General features: G+C 36.4%; 1 protein-coding gene across 7 annotated transcripts in view; it reads left to right on the forward strand.

Moving 5' to 3' along the window:
• The first annotated feature begins 4,687 nt into the window (after positions 1–4,687).
• Positions 4,688–21,643, forward strand: part of LOC144438853 (protein sprouty homolog 1-like) — a 39,589-nt gene continuing 22,633 nt past the window's right edge. Inside the window, exon 1 of one of the 7 annotated variants that reach the window (XM_078128050.1) lies at positions 4,688–4,777. The gene's annotated coding sequence lies outside the window, so the exon portion shown is untranslated. Of the gene's footprint in view, positions 4,778–10,063; positions 10,207–15,186; positions 15,437–21,643 lie in introns of those variants that run through there. The other 6 variants (XM_078128051.1, XM_078128047.1, XM_078128049.1 and 3 more) reach the window with 6 other exon arrangements.

Consider the following 21,643-nt stretch of genomic DNA (forward strand, 5'->3'; position numbering starts at 1 on the left):
GTGATGTAGAACAACAGAAGTGATGACCACACACACTGTTGTGATGTAGAACAACAGAAGTGATGACCACACACATTGTAGTGATGTAGAGCAACAAATAGTGATAATATATAAAGTCAAACAAACTAGAGAATAAATTCCATAATTTCCATAGAAATGTCACAAGTATTATTTGCATGTTATAATGTGAAATACAGATTTCCAAACTAGTATCCAAGCATAGATTAATCTTTGTTTGAAAACAAATTTTGTAAAGGTAAACTAGGCCCTGAAAAAGCTAAGGAACCATTTTTTCACACACATCATGAATTTCCTGTTAAACAATTCCTTGTGCAATACTCTAGTTTCAAAGTAGCTATTTCTAACCTTTGAACTTTAAACTTTGAACTTTTGAAACATTCCAAAATATGACAGCGTGGTTAAGCAACCATATTGTTGTGATGTGCTTGCTTTACTTACCTGTGAATAAAGATCTTGACTTGAATAGTAAATGGAAATCTTTACAAGTTTTAACAAGATTTAAAATGACACAAAGCATTATTACTGTCACTTTCATTTCTGAACTCTAGTATCATTTACTTCCTACCTCACTCGTATTTGTTAACTTTTTCTTGTGGAGTTTATGATTTTATTTTTGTCAAGTTATAATCTACTTTAAAGTAGTAATTCTAGTCATTACAAATTGTTTATGTCTCAGTCTACCATATTTCAACCCTACAACTTCCAGGACCAAACTAGACCAAGGGAAAAAGTCAGTTTCAAAGAAGTAGTCAACACTCCTTTTTGCATGATTATATAAATCACTTTTTTGCATGGACATACCCTATTTCATGCTACCATTATCATAGGGAGCCCAGGAACCATGTTACAAACAAACAAACAAACAAATATGCATGTGTGGCCATGGGTGAATGGAATATCATTTTAAACTCATGTATAACTATTTATATACATGTATATATGTATATACAGGCCTGTATACTATTGAAATAAGATATGGTACTATATTTTTCTCTATATACTATCTATACACTCATATAGTACAAATAGAAACATATGGTACATTCTGTCAATAGCATTCATACATGCCCGTATATATATATATATATATATATATATATATATATATATATATATATATATATATATATATATATATATATATATATATATATATATATATATATTCATGATAAATAAACGTTTTCATGATAAATATGACCTACGACCTTTGAACATGTTGAACTCAGTTCTGAAGCAAATGTAATGTATGTGCAGAGCTCATGTGCCAAAGTATAGTCATGTACATTTATAGCATTGTCAAATTAGAATTAAATACTTAAATACAGCATGAAATTTTGATTGCCATTGTCTTTTTTTCTGCAAACCAAGCCTTGCATGCTTTGGCATACCACAAGGAAAAATACTCGGAAAAATTGAAACAAAATAAAAATTACGAAATCTTCCAATTACCGTTGTTGTGTTTACGTTTCTGTCTTGAAAATGATTGATTATTTTGCTAATTTATGCTTTTGCATGCGACCTTGCTATTCCAACAACCGAACAAACGTTTTCATGGTAAATATCGCCCTCTCGTGGCAAGTACCCAACGTTCTATCCCGATGACATGACAAAAACGAATAGAAAAAGAAAAGATCACGATAAAGTGCAGAAATTCAAAACTTCCGATTTGTTCTTGTTCTGTGGCGCCAATAATAATTGTAATTGTAATCGGTGACTGCTGTGTCCGAAGAGAAGAATTCAAAGCCGTGAGTATTTATAAATCTGCGGTAACTCTTTTGCATCGTCGTTAACCCCAGGCCTCTGCACCGTCCCAAACGTACCCGCCAACCAGAAATATATGTATATTGCTCTGGCTTGCGACAGTGCTCTTTTGTAGAACATGTCCACACTCCTGGAACGATTTCTTTAGCTGGTGAAAATTGGGTCTACTTGAGTATAAGGTTAGGCAAAGGGTAGCTATACTGTACAGTTCACGAAATAAATAAAAGTGTACGTTACGAACTACGTGATAAATTATACACCTTTTTTTACATTCACGCCATTTCAATTGAAGGATACGATTTCTGGAGAAAATGGCTTCATTTTATATTTTGTCCATTTATGGGTTCATTTATTCACCGGGAATACCTTTGGAAGCTAGTCCAATTTATAAAGTAAAAAAAGACAAATGAACATTTTTAATAACCTTAATTACATAAGTGAATCATAAAATGTATATTTAAAAAATTACACGTAAGTGTGAAACATAATTCGTATCGTATATTCAGTGTAAATGTATTAAGACATCGAATTATATCAGGAATAGAATAGTCTAGTTTCTAGTTTCTATACGGTATCGTTACGTTGACATCCAGACTAGGAAAAGAATTATAATTTATGTTAATGCAAGCAGTACTTTTTGCTAAAATGGTCAAGTAACTATGGATTGTGTAGAAAACAAATCAGTGACATCACAAAATACGACATGAAATTATACTTTTACTATCTTTATTTTTAGAAGTTTTACAGTTTACGAAAGTTAAAAGATTCGATTATGAGTTATAAAAACACGCCTTGCTCACCCCCTTTTAAAAACTTACTCGTTTTTACGGGTTTGACGAGTAGTTTTGTCAATACAATTGATGGTAATGGTCTGGAAACTTTAAACAAAATAATCTAAAAGATAATTTCGAAAGAAATACCATGTTTACAGGGTCGATGTATGTGTCATTTTTTGCAATCAATGCAGTCATTTGGTTTGCCTTCACAATATTACAAATGTAAAAATGATTGTAAATCGTTAACAAAATTGTAAGCCATTTGAATTATAAAATGTAAATAATTTTACGCCTACTGTACTGGCGATATCTCACGACGCCATCTCTTGTTACAGCCAGTGCACGGCATGCTACTTGACTAAAATACAACGAATGTCGACATATGTATTTTTAAAAGAATGGAACCGCAGTCGGATTTAAAGTGAATTGAAAATAAGATTATATTAAAATTGTTTTAAGTACACTTTCATTTCCGTGTCCGAAATAGATATTTATTCGTATCCTGATACAGATGGTGCACGACATTTTGGTAAAAATAGAACACAAGTGGTACAAATGTACTTATCGTGTGATAATAAAAATAATGACAGCTCTTCCATCTAAAAATAGTTAGTTGTGAAAGGCAATATGTTACTTCCTAAATCCCTAAAATCTACAGAAAATGATTATTCTTCTACCTTTGTAGTACAATGTCTATTTTTCGATGTCAATGTTTAATTTTCATTTTTTTACAGGAATTGCATTGACTTACTCGATATACAAAAGTTTCCAATTTGGCTTGATTTTGTTTACCAAAAATTATATTAGCCTCGATGTGAATATAAAGAATACAAAAATACCAATACTTTCATCACTATTGATTTTATTTTAAGAATTTTTGAACGGATTAAGTATAAAATCGGGTTATTTATACGAAGAACGAAGGTCATCGAACTATGTGTATTCAGTTTTTATTTTCAAACCAGGCCATTATGAATTTTGAAATAATGCCTTACTCATCCTCTATTAAATCCTAGCGTGCTTTCGTGTGTTGGTAAGAGTTTGGCAAACCTGACCCAAAAAAAGGCCTATTTATAGGAGATAATTCGAAACAATAGCCCCGTCTACACGGCACTAAAAATCCTACCTGAGGTAGGATTCAGGATAGTTTGAAGCCCGTGTAGACGCAAACGTGTCCTGAACCTGTCCTGAAAGCGTCCTGACTTATCCTTCGAGAGGTTTCCTGAAACCCTCCTGACTTCGTCCTATGACTGTCAGGACGGAAGGTGCGACATCCACGCTGTAACCTTCCTACGTGTAGACACAAATCTATCCTACCTCAGGTAGGACTTGGGACTGCCTCAGGTAGGACGACCTACGTGTAGATGGGGCTAATGAGTCTATATAAGTAAACAAATAGATAAACTTATCAAACAATACCTTATTTAGGCAATTGAAAACAGAAAAGATTTTGTTAAAACTAATATAGAATAGTTTAGCGGTTAGATTTTCTGACAACTAACATTTGAAGCGTATGTTTTTTTTTCCGTTTTATCAATCTTCTTACCTCACTTTGGTTTGTTTTGTTTGTTCCTGTATACTCGTCTTTTTTAGTAGTGTGTGGATTTTAATTTTTGTTTCTGCTGCTCCTAACAATCTTAGTGAGCACTTGATACTGAAGGGATAAATAAATAGATAAATAAAAAAGGAGCATTTTTCGAGAGGGTCGATTTTCACGTTAGTTTTTCAGTCATACAGACATACAGTCTGTATTATTACATTTGGTTGGCCGTAACAATACTTCAAAGGTAGAAAAACGTATTCTAAAAAAACAACGAATTAAAAGCAATTTTGATTGGTAGTGAATTGAAACAAAGGATTGCGTCAGTTTAAGCACACTTTCACTTCCTTGTCGTAATATTTTAAGAGACCGTATCATGTTACAGAGAGTGTGACGACATGCGCTTACAATAATTGTTTTAAGTACACTTTCATTTCCGTGTCCGAAATAGATATTTTTATTCAAATCGTATCCTGATACAGACGATGCACGTCATTTTGGTAAAAATAGAACACGAGTGGAACTTATCATGTGATATTTATTAAATAAAAAGAATGGTGACTCTTCCATCTAAAAATAGTTTATATGTGAAAGGCAATATGTCACTTCCTAAAATTGATATATGTACGTAAATCCAACGTACCTACCCGTACGTGAGTATGACGATTTCCTACGTGTGAGTAATATTGTCAGGATTTGTGTTTGAGATTCGACAATATGGTATTGGCTTTCATGTAGGGGTTACATTTTTCATACCACAATTCAGAGTATAATAACACTTAAAACACTTTAATACACAAATCAAATGATCTTGACAAATAGAGCGGTGACGTACAGAAAAAATATCGTAATTCTGACTACTATTCAAGTTCAAAGAAAGAAAAGTAGCCAGTAAATATCACTAGAAACTTGTCTTATCAATAACAACTTTCTGCACGAATCCTCGAAAAAATATGGTTTTGTTTTATTGGTCAACAATTCAAGTAAATCGTCAAGCAAGAACGCTTACAGCCTCGATCCCACACTGTTCCTCGATCAGTGCTCCGACGAGTGTGCGTGTTGTTTAGCCCTATCAGGCTTCTAAACCACTGTAAGATATGTCGTGTTGTTCAGCCCTATCAGGCTTCTAAACCACTGTAAGATATGTCGTGTTGTTCAGCCCTATCAGGCTTCTAAACCACTGTAAGATATGTTGTGTTGTTCAGCCCTATCAGACTTCTAAACCACTGTAAGGTATGTTGTGTTGTTCAGTCCTATCAGGCTTCTAAACTACTGTAAGATATTTCGTGTTGTTCAGCCCTATCAGGCTTCTAAACCACTGTAAGATATGTTGTGTTGTTCAGCCCTGTCAGGCTTCTAAACCACTGTAAGATATGTCTTGTTGTTCAGCCCTATCAGGCTTCTAAACCACTGTAAGATATGTCGTGTTGTTCAGCCCTATCAGGTTGCTAAACCACTGTAAGATATGTCGTGTTGTTCAGTCCTATCAGGCTTCTAAACCACTGTAAGATATGTCGTGTTGTTCAGCCCTATCAGGCTTCTAAACCACTGTAAGATATGTCGTGTTGTTCAGCCCTATCAGACTTCTTAACCACCTGTATCTTACAGACTAGGCTATGCCAAGAAGGTAAGAAACTCTTCTAAAGTAAGCAGGCGTTTACTTCGATCACGAAAAGATTAATTATTCATTAAGAAAAATGTTCTTTCTCAAAATAACATTCCGAGAACACAGAATCAAATGAGGGATCGTCTTCCACCAAATTAGGGTATAAACTTATCTTATGGAATTAGATAGATGGATACTATCTATCTATCTATCTATCTATCTATCTATCTATCTATCTATCTATCTATCTATCTATCTATCTATCTATCTATCTATCTATCTATCTATCTATCTATCTAATTAGATGGATGGATGGATGAATGCAGGCAGGCAGGCATCTATACATACATACATACATACATACATACATACATACATACATACATACATACATACATACATACATACAACATGTACAAACATACATACATACATACATACATGCAGATATGCATACATACATACATACATACATACATACATACATACATACACACACACATACATACATACATACATACATACATACATACATACATACATACAGACAGATACACACACACACACACACACACACACACACACACACACACACGGATGTGTGTGGGTTAAGCGTGTGGGTTGTTTAAGATTAAAAGATTCATAATGTCGTGTAAAATAATATCTAACCGATTTTACTTTTGTATATTTCATGTCGTTCCATTTCACTTGCATACGTTTGTTCCGGTCAAAGTCATATTCATTACTTCTGACGATGTCAGCGTAAACTTGTGTTCCTATCTGTCAGTTTTGCCATCTCTCCAATATGATTGGTTATTGTTGTTGTATTGTATTGGCTTTGGGCATCGCATTTGCATTTTGTTCCAAATTATTCCAATGTCGTGATTCGTGAATGATCGATGACTTCTATGTGTGCGTATATCGATATAGTTTCCGGGATTCGTGAAGTAAGTTAATGCCTTCAATCTTTTCAAACCGTTGTCAGTTTAAAAGGTATTTATTTTATCATGTTACCATTTCCCGCCGAGTATTGAACCAGATCCGTACCCTCACGATAAGAAATGACGGTCTCAGTCCTGTAGCTGCAGATCGTATCGTAAGGCCAAAAAAATCGCCAAAATCATCTTGACTAAAGTAATTTAACAGACAGACTATAAAGATAGCTAGCAAAGAGTGTCTAGGCTAGATTCCAGTCACGTGGGAATATTTGGCTCTCGCCTTTCCTTATCCGGCGGTGTGGAAACACGAACTTTAGGCAAGAAATTGTGTTGTTCTTTTGCCTTCTCCTTCCCTTTTAAAAATGGTGTTCTGTAAAATGGGGGTACAAGCATATTCATCTCAATCACCACAATTATATATACAAATTATACGGTAGCCGTGAACAAATAATCAAATTTCAAATGAAAGAGAAATTGTTGTCTTATTCATATTTTGAAACTGACATGGTTGATGACATGTCCTGTCTCAAGACACTATGCGTGAATAATCTCAATGTGATTGGTCTACTGTGCTAAGTGTATTAAACAAGTCTTCTGGTCTCGGTACTGACCTCCCCCTTTGGAAGAGACTTGCATTGTAATATACCGATGTATATGTAAACGTGAACACAGAGGAATACTTGTAAAAGACGTGAAATACAGCCCGGATAAATAAAACGAATCGAACCTTTTTTGTGATTAGATTGGCATAACCTACGAATCAGCGAATGAAGCAGGAATTCGAAAAAAATGTGATTCTTTCCTAATAAACGTATAATACATAATTATGCGTTCAGTGATAATATTCCACAGTTAAGAAGTGAAAATGTTGAACATTTGACGGTGATTTTTATGTTATTTTTATTTTTATTTTTATTTATTTATTTATTTATTTTTTTTTTTGGGGGGGGGGGTCGACTTTAGTCTCTGTCATATTCTGTATTCATGAAAAGTACAGATTACAACGCTTTCTCTAATCAATGAAATATACACACCCATGGGATAAAACTTAACAAATTTTATAAATAAGTTTTTAAAATAAAAATGTGCCTATGAAAAACTACTTTCCTTATCCCCATTGCACGAGTTCATTCATTAATGAAATATCAATATTTGATCAAAACAGTGAAACACGACTCATCCCAGACACAACGCCAACGCACAAGTGTCTAAGTAGAAATTGATATTACTTGAAATACGGGCTTTCAAACTGATCAATATGATGGTATCAAGTTCTTGATTAATTTACCAGTTTTGCCGATAAAAAAAATCATCCGACTCTGGCCATGGGAGGTTTAATTTCATATTTTAATTAACATATCAATTCCGTTATCCATTAATAAATCGCCATTAGCTGTTACATTCCATTATTTGTTATGCCATTGTAACATGTACTAAGCTTTACTTGAAATATTCACATTATTCTGATTAGCTCAGCTGAATTACCTGTCTTCTAGTCATTGATGGTATTACCATGTACATTTGTATGGAGTAAATAGTGAACAAACTAATTACATTGTATATTGTATCGGGAATGCTGATAGAAATTGAAATACAGGCGATCATGCATGATTCATCAGCAAGTATAACATACGCAAGGAAGTCGAAAACAAGGAAAATATGTGTCTATCTGTCTGTCTGTCTGTCTATATGTAATACTATGTAATACTATGTATGTAAGTATGTATGTATGTATGTATGTATGTATGTATGTATGTATGTATGTATGTATGTATGTATGTATGTATGTATGTATGTATGCATGCATGTATGTATGTATGTATGTATGTATGTAAGTATGTATGTATGAATGTATGTATGTATGTATGTATGTATGTATGTATGTATGTATGTATGTATGTATGTATGTATGTGTGTGTGTGTGTGTGTGTGTGTCTGTCTGTCTGTCTGTCTGTCTGTCTGTCTGCCTGCATCTACGTCGGTAGGTAAGTAGGTAGATCCGCGGGGAGATAGGTATGTATGTATGTATGTATGTATGTTGGTTGGTAGGTTGGTAGGTAAATAGGGAGGTGGGTGTGTAGGTATGTAGGTAGGTAGGTACGTAGGTAGGTAGGTAGATAGGTGGGTATAAATTATTTTATGTTCATAAATCCCAAGTAGAAAACCTGTACCTTACATATAATCATAAAAATGATTCCATTTAATTATAACACAAATGCTGATCAAACAATTCCAGATGCGCCGGTGCGCATACATCCGGTGCGTTCTTAGACTTTTGAAATTTAGAGTAGCGGTTGTTAGAAATTTAAAATAGTCCACAGTTCGATGGTCACATTCACAGAGGAGATGAGGAGATGTTTTCGAAGTCAAATATAAAAATCACGCATTACTGTTTCACAGGAAAGATATACTTTACATGTAATAGTAGTAGTTTCCAGAATGTGTCAATATTTATTAATTTCAAATTGACACTTTTCATCTCACACATCTTGTTGTCACGAATATTACATCAGGCCTGTGCCAAGAGCTCAATTATTGACAAAAACTGTATTAGGCCCTGACATAAAATGGTAAACTTACATGGCATCTCAAGTAATATATATATATTTTGTACATTTGTGAGTAATTCTCGTCTGGTAGACCACCGCCGAATTTGCATAGGCAAAAATGACTTCGCTATGTCGGATTCTTACTGTTCGACTTCGAATTCCTGCTTCGCTATTACATCTTGAAGTTTGATATCGTTTAGATTTTCCAACTTTCGCAGTTTCCGCTATGGACAGAGGAAGTTTTGTAAATTGTATGGGAAGCGCGTGTTTCTGTAGCCGTAAAAAGATAGATGTTGTATGTAGTTTTGCGACGATTACTTCAAACGCTATACTTGTTGAAAGCTTGTAGACTTTATTATGTCTGTTCTTTACTCGAAACAAGTTCTATTTTCCCAGATCAATACTAGAACATAGACTATAAGCAGTACACATTACCGCCTTTACTCTCATGACAACCGATACTACATCTGAGAAGTCTTACTTTATCTTCATACATGGTTTTTACTTCCCTTCATGAATATCACATTGTGGGAGTAATCGCCTAACGATTTAATTTATCTCTTACTGGAGGCGGACGAATTTCTCGGAAAGGTCTGTCACACACACGAAACTACTGCGGCGGCGTGTCACTGATATAGTTATCGTGTGTACTGTAGCAATCAATACCTTCCGAAAACCATGGAAACTATCAAGTGTGAAAAAATGATACATTTGCCAAATTTGCCTGGAGGAGACAGGAAATTCATTCGCCAATCCGTACAAAAATTATATCGTGTTTAATTTTACTATGATGTAACCCATTTCCCGGATAAATTAAAGTGCGTAATTTGCTGAAACGTCACAGCTAATAAGAGTGCATAAAATGTCCTGCTATAACAAGTATTTCGTTGTTCGCTAGATAGCATAAATATATCTGTCAGTCTCGAGTCCACAGCTGCTTTTCTGCTCCCGTAATTCACTACTGAATATTGTAAATTTCAGCAGCTAGGATCACGTGCCTTCTTGAAACAAGGTAAGGTAATGTTTTTGTAAATCCAAAGCTCTGCAAATTTGAATACCGTTTACAGATTATTAGTTTTTCACGTATTGACTCAGTGTATAGCCAGTTCCTTCACAAATCGACTTTTGCTTTCTTGATGGTAAGGTTTGATAATGTAAAGCTAGTTAACATGGTTAAATCGGTCGGTTCCAACACAGTACCCGTCACCATGTCACCATCACCATGACCACCATAAACCTCTACCATCATCATTGTATTCATCATCTTTTTCTTGATAATGATGATGATGATGATGGTGGTGGTGGTGGTGGTGGTGGTGGTGGTGGTGGTGGTGGTGGTGACGATGACGGTGCAGTGATAATGATGGTGATTAAAGATACCCCCAACTCGCTCTCTCGACGTATGTACATTTGTAATTTGGCGAGAGTGGAAAAACTACCATGGCCATATTTGTGATGTTACTGGATACTTTCATGCATTTTTCTAGATTCTATTGATCATCTTAAGGGAACGAGCAGAATTTATAGAGGAGGGACTGAGGAGAAAATATTTTGGTGAACATTTTTTTCGCAGCCTCACCTTTGTTATCTCAAAAAATGTCATGCCTCCCCCCCCTCACGAAATGAACCCAAGAATTTCTGTAGCCCCCCCCCCCACAAGGCTATACATATTTTAATATATATATACAGTTATACGGTATCCCCTCCCCGCATTCTGGAGATGTACAACTGTATGGTAAACTATATTAAAATAACAGTGGCAATCGACCACACGATAACATATTTCTTTACATTGTCAAATAGATGTGGGCTTTGCAAGGAGAGATTTCACATTTGGCTGTAACATATACTTGGAGATAATTTGCCAGCAAGGCTTTCCATTTCAATCCTGATTGGGGGAGAAACAGTATCACTATGTTGATAGTGGGGAGTATCCCCTCCTACAGTGAACACTTTTTAGAAAATTAAGACGTGTAGGCCATTTAAAGGCATACAATTTCACACCATACACATTATATTGAACGCCATAGAATACCATCGTCGCAAACCACGACCGTTTTACGGTGCCGTTCTTAGAGGTCGGTCCCCTACTTTTATTTCGAAATAATAATAACTCTGGTTTGCGAGAATTTAGAATACTTGAATATTGTCTTCCAATACCATTCAAGAGATTAAGGCATACACAAACACATTCTCTGACAGTCACCCACTTCATGATAATGATGCAATGTAGGTTTCGGGTTAAAGCACGTATTGCGGCGAAGCAAGAAATTTGGCAAATGTACCTGGCAAACGACTGTTCCTTCGTTAAATTTGGTTCAAATCATGAGCAAAATATTTCATGACCTCTCTTCCTTTCAGACCATCAAGAAATTTCAAGGCCATCCTCTGACCCATTCGCAACCCCATTTTTTTCGCGCCCCCATTTCCTCCTCAATGCCCCCCCCCCCCGCCATAAATTTTTCCTGGTACTAATCTTTTCTGCAACAACGTGCCAAAGTAAACAAACAACAGACAGCAGATATAGACAGACAACAGGACGGTAACCAAATGACACTGTTACCCAACTGTGATGACTGACGACTGAATATTGGTGTGCTCTTCTTATACATATACTTCTCTTCCATATTCAATTTCTGGGTGTTTAAACATTTCGTCGTTTAGTTTTAGTGAAGGAACTTAAACTCATCGTCGTAATCTACAGCCTCTTTTACGGCACCGTCCAAGACGCACCTTCAGTAGAAATATGTGCTCTGGCTTTCGAGAATGGTTAAACTATCCTTACACAATAAACGAAACAGTATGTATGAAGTATAAAGTTTGTGAAGAAAAAATAAGACATCTGTAAAAAGTTCCAGGTATACATTGAATATAATACGAAATAGAGAACAAGTGGGCCTTGTGAACATTGCTTAATCTTCAGATACACTAAAACGATAGTTATTATCACCACAACACAACACTAGTAAGAATATTGTAAATAAGTAGGCTTGCGATGGACGGAAACAGACCCGGTGGAGAGAAAAGCCGACAGAGCTGGAAATGCACGATTTCATCCGTAATCACCCATATATATCGTCAACAGGATATCTCGTCAACGTGACGGATTTTTTTGCTTCACTGAAAGTACTGGTTTAGAACAACAATCCATTTCCGAGTCATCTATTCTGTCTATGACGTCACAGAAACGCAAGCGATCGATAAGGCGCATTGATGATGCCGTTAGTAACGGCAAGATACTAACTGTGACGTCACAAATGAACAGTTTCGTTTGTTTTTCGCATATGGGTTTATTGCGGCGTGACTTTCCATTGGAAAGTTCTGTTTCAGTCAAACTCATCCGTGTCATTCTGAAGTATGACTTTTAAAGGGATAATCTAATCATTAACATCATCACCGGCAATATAATGGGAGCCTTTAGTATTTACAAGGGGCTGGGGAAATGGGAGGGGGGTCACCTTTTTACAGATCGGCTCTTGGGGGAGGGCCGTATTGTAGAAAAGGGATTTGGGGAGGGTCATATTTTACTTTGACTCGTTATAGTGTGTCTACCTTGCATTATTTTGGGGTTTTTTGCCATTCAAGCGTTGCCACCAGTTCCAAAAGCCATTGCTGTCGTCATTTGGGTTAGGGTTAAAACAGGGACGTATAAACACATCATCATCATCATCATCATCATCATCATCATCATCATCATCATCATCATCATCATCATCATCATCATCATCATCATCAAAATCATCATCATCATCATCATCATCATCATCATCATCATCATCATCATCATCATCATCATCTCTTTTTCATGCTACTATGTATAAGTTTGGCGACAAGTCCTTAAAACCAATACGCACAGTAGATGACGTCATCCGATCGTGCATATCACAGGTATATATCCTTATTGTGACCGAACATCCCAGAAACCTGAAAAGACATAATTGGTTGAGAGACCACAGACAGCCGGACAAGAGGTGTTACATCAACTTAAATAGGTATTGCAATGAAAGCGTTTCCTCTACGCTGTATTGATATAAGTTGTAAAGTGTACCGACCGGAATCGGATGTGTTTTATGCGGGTATTCATAGTCTATCCGATACCTTTGCTACTTAGGAAATATCATTCATCACTCAAATTACAGAAATGGTGAGGTGGTAAAAATAGCTAAGACAGTTCATAATTATACCTTTTAGAATATTTTCACCGCCAATATATTCCCTCTGGATCTCTTCAAAGGATGCCTTGTTGTTCATTACTTACTTGAATGGCCATTGCACAAGCCTTTCATTTCAGCTTCGTATTCTATTTTGGGCCGATTGTTTGGACTTTTTTAAAAGTTATAGTGACACATTGTGGTGTTTCCAAAATAATACATTAGTGGTGATTATTGAGACAGTGGGAGGGGGTAAGAACTCCTTGGATCCACCCTTCTCTGTGTTTTGAAAAACCGCCAGAAGGAAGACGTTTGTTGTCGATTTCTTCACACGGGTAGATCACGGTACGGAGTCTGAAAGGTTATTCGCGGTGGTTGGCTTTGGCGAAAGTTGCTGAAAGAGTTTGTGCAATACCTTCAAACTCTTTAAAAAAAGGTCGAATGACCACTGTAGTCCGGACTATCATCTCAAGTAAAAATGAAATTGTATATTCATGGATGTATCACGATTAAAATAGTCACGTTTGAACACTTTGAATGAATGAATGGACGAATGAATGAATGAATGAATGAATGAATGAATGGATGAATGAATGAATGAATGAATGAATGAATGAATGAATGAATGAATGAATGAATGAATACAGAAGTGAAGGTATGAATGAACAAAGCAATGAATGGATGTATTTATTGTCTCACACTTGACCTTGGTGGTGAATTGATGGGTCAACAATCTCAACATTCTAACTACATGTACTTTCAATTCATTCTTACAATTTGTGTGTTCAATGAAAACTTGCGAAGTTAGTAAAAAAAATCAGCTGCTAGTGACTTTGAGTCAACAAAACTCCTTCGAATAGATAGAAATTTGACGGAATATTTTATCATTTTCACTTTGGAGACATCGAAATGAAAATACACTGTAATGGTATGCGTATACTAAGAATGCATGCGTTCTCTATTTTTGCCGCTCTGCAAGCACGTGACTTGTAATTCGTCCTAATGGATGTCACAAAAAATACACACCTTTATGACAGCTGTTCATGAATTATAAAAAAAATAATGGAAAGGGGAAATACAGAAGCCTGATAACTCGTCCGATTTTATATTCTATACTTGGCAATATTTGATGAACTTGAGACATGTGTAACAAAAACAACTGTTAACGGTTAATTTCAACAGCCACACATAATCATGATTTCAGTATTTCATCACTATGCTTGCACACGATGATATATAGGTTTTTTCTTCTACATTCATCGTCTATATAAACAATGTGACTACCACATATACGTGTAGGGTGTAGTTTCGATCAATTTCATGATTTCATGATTTCCTAAATGTTTAATTATGCATCATTAAATCGTTATCGTAATAATTATTGCATCCAGTTCATTTTCAAAACCGCGCCTTATTTTGTTGCACACATATGACATAATATTCGATATCATGGTCGATCGTTCGGGTAAATATTGGTATCAATTGTGAAGTGTATAGTTATGCGACTCAGTAGGAGGTCCCTTTCGTTGCGTTTCGTCTCCTTATATTACTCGCATCTGACAATTTGTTTCCACTTGACGTTGAGAAGCTCGTCAAAATCCGCGTTCCCCTCTCTTTTTTACACGGCCAGGTAATGAGGTGGAAACATATTGAACTTCAAGGTCCCGTATGCAGCGACTGAGTAGCTAGCCGCCTATCACGCTTTGTATGAGGTGAACGACCGACACTGGATCATTACACTAAACATACTCCAGAGGAATAGGATAAATGTGATGTCATTACCCATGCCATTCAGTGATGACGCTGATTCGTCAACCATTTAAAAGTCTCCACTCGTTTTCTGCTAGTACGTTGAAAACACCGTCAGTTTCATAATCTTTTTGACAAAAACACTTCTCATCACGAATAGAATCATTCTAAGACCAAGTGCTAGAAATTAGCCGTATTTCTCCAAGTTCGTTGTTTTCGTCGTCGAGAACCTAAGTCTGGATTGTCAGGTCAAGCGACGACCGTCTATGAATTGCCAAGTCTGCGACAACCAATGCATACCTCGGAGCTGAATATCGAATACGCATGCAAAACAACAAAACGGTGAGCAAGTTATACATTTTCGTTATATTATTTTCTTTTGATTTTTATCATATACATGCATTATGTGTTGTCCTTGGAGATGTTTATCGGATTGTCAAAGTCCCCGTATGTTATTAAATTTACACCTTCGATGTGCTTAATATCACATTCCACACACAACAAATTGGTTATCTTATATAGAGCTGTTATATCAGACAAAAATCAGGCAAACGAAGACCTCATGGCAATATTAAGATAAAAATACGACTTAATGCAGTTGAAATGACCACCGACCACGTGTATCCAAAGAATCGCAACCCAAGCTTCCCGGCACATGCGACGCTAACTTCACCAAGGCTTCAGAACGAATAGCGGAAGTCTTTTTATATTAACCATATTGACACAGAATCCAAAATATTTTTTTGAAAACCACAAAAAAAAACTGTCTTCCTGAAAACTCACAATGGAATATGGTGGACTTGTTTCATTAATTCAAAGGATAAGTTTATAGACATTCTCGCAAACCAAAGCTGTTAAATATTCTGCGATACTGCGATAAACGACTTGCCGGTGCATCTTGGACGATGCCGTAAAAGATTATTGTTTACGACATTGGATGATAGAGTGACCCTTTCCTAACTTCCACTGGAAAATCTCCCCCCCCCCCCCCGGCAAGCACAAAATATTTGTTAAAGTTTAATAATTGCACTCAAATTGTTATCGCAAGGGAGTTAAATGTGACGTCATGACCCAAGGTAGACTGTGTGTGTGTCTTTACAATCCAATGCTATTGCCATTTTCTAAGTTAGAAAAGAAACGATTCTAATCGACGTAACGTAGGCAATGAACTCGTAAGAATTCTGATCAATTAGGAATCAAGTATTACCTTCTACTTTTGACTATAGGTCGGCAGAAAGCCATAATAGCATCCTGGTCATAGAGTTATTTTTTTAAAATTATTTTCTTTGAAATCTACGTATTAAAGAGACACATTCATATGAATACTGAATTGTCATATCTCATTATAATCTAAATATGTAGAGTTTAATACCAATCCATATACACGCTAAGCGGCATAACTGTTGGAAGGGGACTTGTTGAAATGAATTTTTTTATCTAATTACTATGGCTTTCTTGTTACTAGTACAGCTAAGTAAAGTCTGTATTCATCGATTACTTCATCTATTCCAGTTTTAAAGCAATCTTTTACTAAAGTTTATTGTTGACGAGTCATGTAGTCTTATCGATATACAAATGTGTTATAATCAGTATCGTTATGTTGTGTTTGAAAACGCTATTTTTCGTTCTTCCATGAGTATATAATGTACTACGATATCGCATGTTCTACATATACCAGAATTGTATCAATGTTTTTATCTTTTAAGTACTTTAAATATATTTGAGGACAAAATTTAATGGAAAGAGAGTAGAATGTCGGATTTTTATTTTCATTTTAACGGCTTGGGACACGCCTTTAGTGAGGTAGAACAGTGTCATGAATCTATAATTCCCACTTTAGTGGTTTCTACTGTTATGGTTAGACACGCTATGTATTGTTGTGATGTAGATTGCAGTAGTTACACTAATTAAAAGTGTGTGTTATATTGTTTAATGTATTATTAGAACAAAAGACTCGAATAGGGTTATATATTGTAGTTTTTGTATTTTTGACACACGAGAGAGAGTGTTTGCCTACGATGGACGTGGCTCTACCATGTCTGATCTCAGTGATATAGCTATAATTGAAATTAAGTCACATTGTTATTCGGTCTACTAGGTACTTCTATACATAATCGTCTTTTAGGATCTCGAATCTCAATGTTTTAGGATATAAAATTATTAATACATTGTAGGCAGACTTTGTGAAAGTTAAGGCTTGTTTTCTCTATGACAAGTTGTGTTTAAATTTGAGAGAGAGAGAGAGAGAGAGAGAGAGAGAGAGAGAAAGAGAGAGTGAGAGAGAGAGAGAGAGAGAGAGAGAGAGGGGGGAAGGGAGAGACAGAGAGAGGGGGGTGTACTGGGACGGAGGAAGAAACACAGAAGACAAAGAAAGACAGAAAGATAGAGTCAGAGAGCTAGACAGAAAGACAAACTGAGACAGATAGGAGATCATGGAGAATGTGTGTGTTTGTGTGTGAAGGGGGGGGGGGGGGCTGAGTGGTAAAGTCCCCGGGGTAAGATATTTCCATAATTCACAAAACGGTCTTTGTATACACTGCATTGTCGAATAGCATGACTTATACATGTACCAACGTAGCGATACCTGAGCCGTATTATTTAGATAGCCAATTAAAATATTCCACTGGGACTGGGTCTTATTAAATACAATCAGAGTTACTGCCCTCATTCGACGAGACGGTAACTTTATCACGTCTGTTCAACCTTGATACACAGTTGGTTCCTTTAAATCTCTATCAAGACCACCATACCTCCTGTCAAGTGCTGGCTAATTTCTTCCATCGTGACGTTTGTTGTCTCTGACTTTTATCAGTGCAAGGTGAATAGTCATAACATCAAATACATGTTTCTGTCCTGTGTATATTTGCCAATGTATGTCTAAGATATGCGCAAAAAGATGAACATCACTGTATGCCTGCATGGGACTTATATTCTTGAATTGAAGTTCAATCTTTCTCACTATTACAACTCTGTCACCATGTAGTGATCCTCAGAACACTGTTCGGAGTTTGTAGACCACCTGTAAGTAGTATATATGTATTCGTGTTATATGTTTTGTCTGCGTCGGTTCAAATCTAAACAATAGTAGCCTTGACGCACAGTCACTTGTAACTGTGGGCACAACACGTCATACAATTCATGCTTGGTCCCATAATGCTAGTACAACATATTTTCATGTTAACCCTTAGTCATTTGATTATGAACATTCATTAAAAAAAAACAACCAGAAAAAACAGAAATTTTTGAAAGAGATTTTGTTTTGTAGAGTTCATCGCAGAACTTTAATTGCCTCGAAGTCCACTATCGTTGGAGGATATGTGCACAACTGTAAATTGTACCAGCCTTCTGTAAATACAATATTCAAAACATACACAGTACTACTCTCCTGTTGGTCATCGGTGTATATGGACTATCGGTAGTCAACTATAGACACCCCTAGTCCTAGCATAGACTCGATTTGGTGTTACTATCTCAAGAAGCTGGTGTAGAGAGCTTCGTATTGGTCTAGTTCCTGACGGACCGTATTCCGTACTACGTTATCTTCATAGGTATAGCACAGGGGCGTGTAATATTTCATAGATTGTTGTTTTCCAGGTCTACAGACTAAATATAACAACCTTTTGAATATATATTCCTACCTGTACAGGGAAAGAGAGATTGATACATTTGTAGCAGCAAGATTCGTATGATATTTTCCTAAGAAAACGGAAATCTAAGCAATAATACACGCCCCTGTGTCAGGAACTAGATTAGCTTCGTATTGATAGTATAAACACTTTTAAAGGCATATCTCTGCGACATGGCTTGTAAGTGATTCCTCAACGTCATTCTACAGATGATGAAAAAATGTCGTTGGCATGCCACTCATCAGGCCATCCTCGTCCTAAACAATATAGTTTGAGAATTTGTTAGGACAGATTTGTCCTAGAAAATTGTCTGAGGTAGAATGCGCCTCGGCAAGAAATTTTCCTGAAAATCAGTTATCTTCATTTCTCTCCAAACTTTGACACATGAAAGTTTGCTCCGTATCCTTTGAGATACATGTAATGAAAACAGAAACAGTCTTGATTTCAAGGAAATAGAAAATCTATTTATTAGTTATTTTCCACTGTATTCGGCAGCCATATTGGATTCTAAAATGACTAAATTTTGGTATCATTGTGACTTCTAAAATTTGTACGATGAAATACTAATTTTTTCCTCCTTGAGAATAGCTTAGCGTTTTCTTGAAGAAAGTAACCAGTCTTTAAAATACCACGGCGTCGGAAATACAAAGTAGTTGCCGTGCCTTTGTATTTATAATTGTCTGACGAAACGCCCTTGATTCAGTATTAACGGAAAACTTTCACACCGAGCACCGAAAGCCTGAGGCAATTTTATCGCCTCTTTAAAGGTGAGAACGATGTATTTTGATCGGAAAGTAATTCCATAAATAGTGCGAAAAATGATAAATGATAACCGAATCTTTGAATGTCTACATATAGTGCCTTTGAAGTTTATTTAGAATAGTTGCTCTTTGACATATTTCGCACATAGACGAGTGTATGGCTTGAAGCAGCGTTATTTTATACTCTTTGTTAATCTTGGCTAGTGAAGGGGCATGACACCACGTTAGCTTACTTGCGTCAACCGTACCAAATATACACTTTTATTTGTGCAGAGACGTGAAATCGAAACGTTTGGTCGGCACTGTGCGCACTGACGATTGACGCAAGCAGGACAGCAATATTTGCGAATAAACCGCCTCGCATATTGCACATCATGGTCCGGAAGCTATCGGTTTCCTCTTATCGGTTACCCATTTGACCTTTGACACTGACGTCATAAATTAATTCGTTTTTGCTTCTGGTTCGAATGTTTGGGTGGTTCATATCGTACGTATCGAGTGTTTCCAAAAAAAAACTTTAGTGAAGGTCTTTGAAACTAGCAATTGCAAGTGTGTGGGTGTATTTGTAGAAAAATTGTTTTGTTTCTATCGAAGACATTCGGACCCAAGACACTTAACTAGTATGTGTGGGATTGTAGCCCATTTCGAACCAGTTTCTTAACCCTTTTCGAAGTTTAAACAGTGAAAGGATAACGATGTGCTTCCAACTTCAACAGCATACAAGTTGCAGCATTGGTATATGATATTAACTGACTGAGGTATGTTAAACTTAAAAGTTTGTCATTTTAATAGAGCTGATCTAGGCACGACAGATTGTCACCCCACGTTTAAAAGTAGAGCAACTGTGAAACGTTTCAATCAATTTACAATTCTCAGCTCAGTTCAAACGGTTTGGGAAAAAAATGAAATACGAAGAAGGTTCTGCTGGAATTTAGAATATTGTGTGTTGTCTTCAACGCCACCATGAAAGCTGATGTAAACGTTCATTCATGGAGGGTTTAGAACGGTTTTTGCTTTACATGTAATAGGCTATGAACAGTGTCATGTCTCGCTGTACTTGATGAAACAACATTGTGGTACTGAAATCTTCAATCGATTCGTTACGTTTTTTTGTAGTTATCAGTGACATTCATATGTCCCTGGTACTATCGATTGCAGTGTGCAACGTCAGACTCTCTGCCTTGTAGTGTGAAATCTTTGGTTCAAGTTTGTTTTAGGGGCTATAGATATGTGTAAACTAAACTACAACGTTAGACTAGACTACTACATTATATAGTGTAAAATCTATCTCTACCATCCTTCTGTGTATATCTTGTATCACTATCGCGATAGCACATTTCGACTGTGTTTCTGGTGTCTCAAACATAGCCGAAATCCGCCAACCAGAATGTCTAGGCTACCACTCATAACATATAAACGTTGGTCTTTTCTCATTTCTTGTCTTCCACTTTTTTTTGGGGGAGGGGGATTTCTCGTCAGTTTCGTTCTCTCCATCGTAGACCATCGTCACCGTAGACCCCGTAGAGGAATCCAAAGCTAGTAAATTATCAGAGCCAGGGTTGTATTTATCTCAATGTGTGCTATCAATTGCATGTTCAGGGTTATAATGCTGTTGATCAATGATAAGTAATACCGGTACTCAGTGTATCGTTGATGAATAGAAGGAATGAATGCTACTAAACTGGTTCTCACGACCAATTAATATATCATTTCAGTTTACTGCATACCAATTGTAAGTTGTTATTTTCACCGCCCTGTCCTAAAAAAAGCTTATTATTGTTCTGGTCCTGCTAGTAGACGAAGATGATAGCATTCAATTGAGTAGTTTTTTTTTCTGCAAAATAACGCTATACATATATGTCGACTATCACTGACCGTTTTTGTCATCGTCGAGTCAGAACGATTAATCGCACCACAAGGGTTATTTTACTGGTATCTTGTATCGCTGTCAAGAACATGATAGAGGCTCGTTACATGCAAAGGTAGCGGAACTGACTGACACACAAGTTGGCGTTTGGTATTGGATGTACTGTTGGAAACATCCTAGGAAAATATCACAAACACGCAGCAGACTCAATCTGTGTCATTTACCACCTTGTATGTAGTAGCTACCCGCCAAGACAAGCATTTGACAGGTCCGCGGGGCATTGGTAGTGAATACG

Source organism: Glandiceps talaboti, chromosome 8, assembly GCF_964340395.1.
Source record: "Glandiceps talaboti chromosome 8, keGlaTala1.1, whole genome shotgun sequence".
NCBI classification, from domain to species: domain Eukaryota; kingdom Metazoa; phylum Hemichordata; class Enteropneusta; family Spengelidae; genus Glandiceps; species Glandiceps talaboti.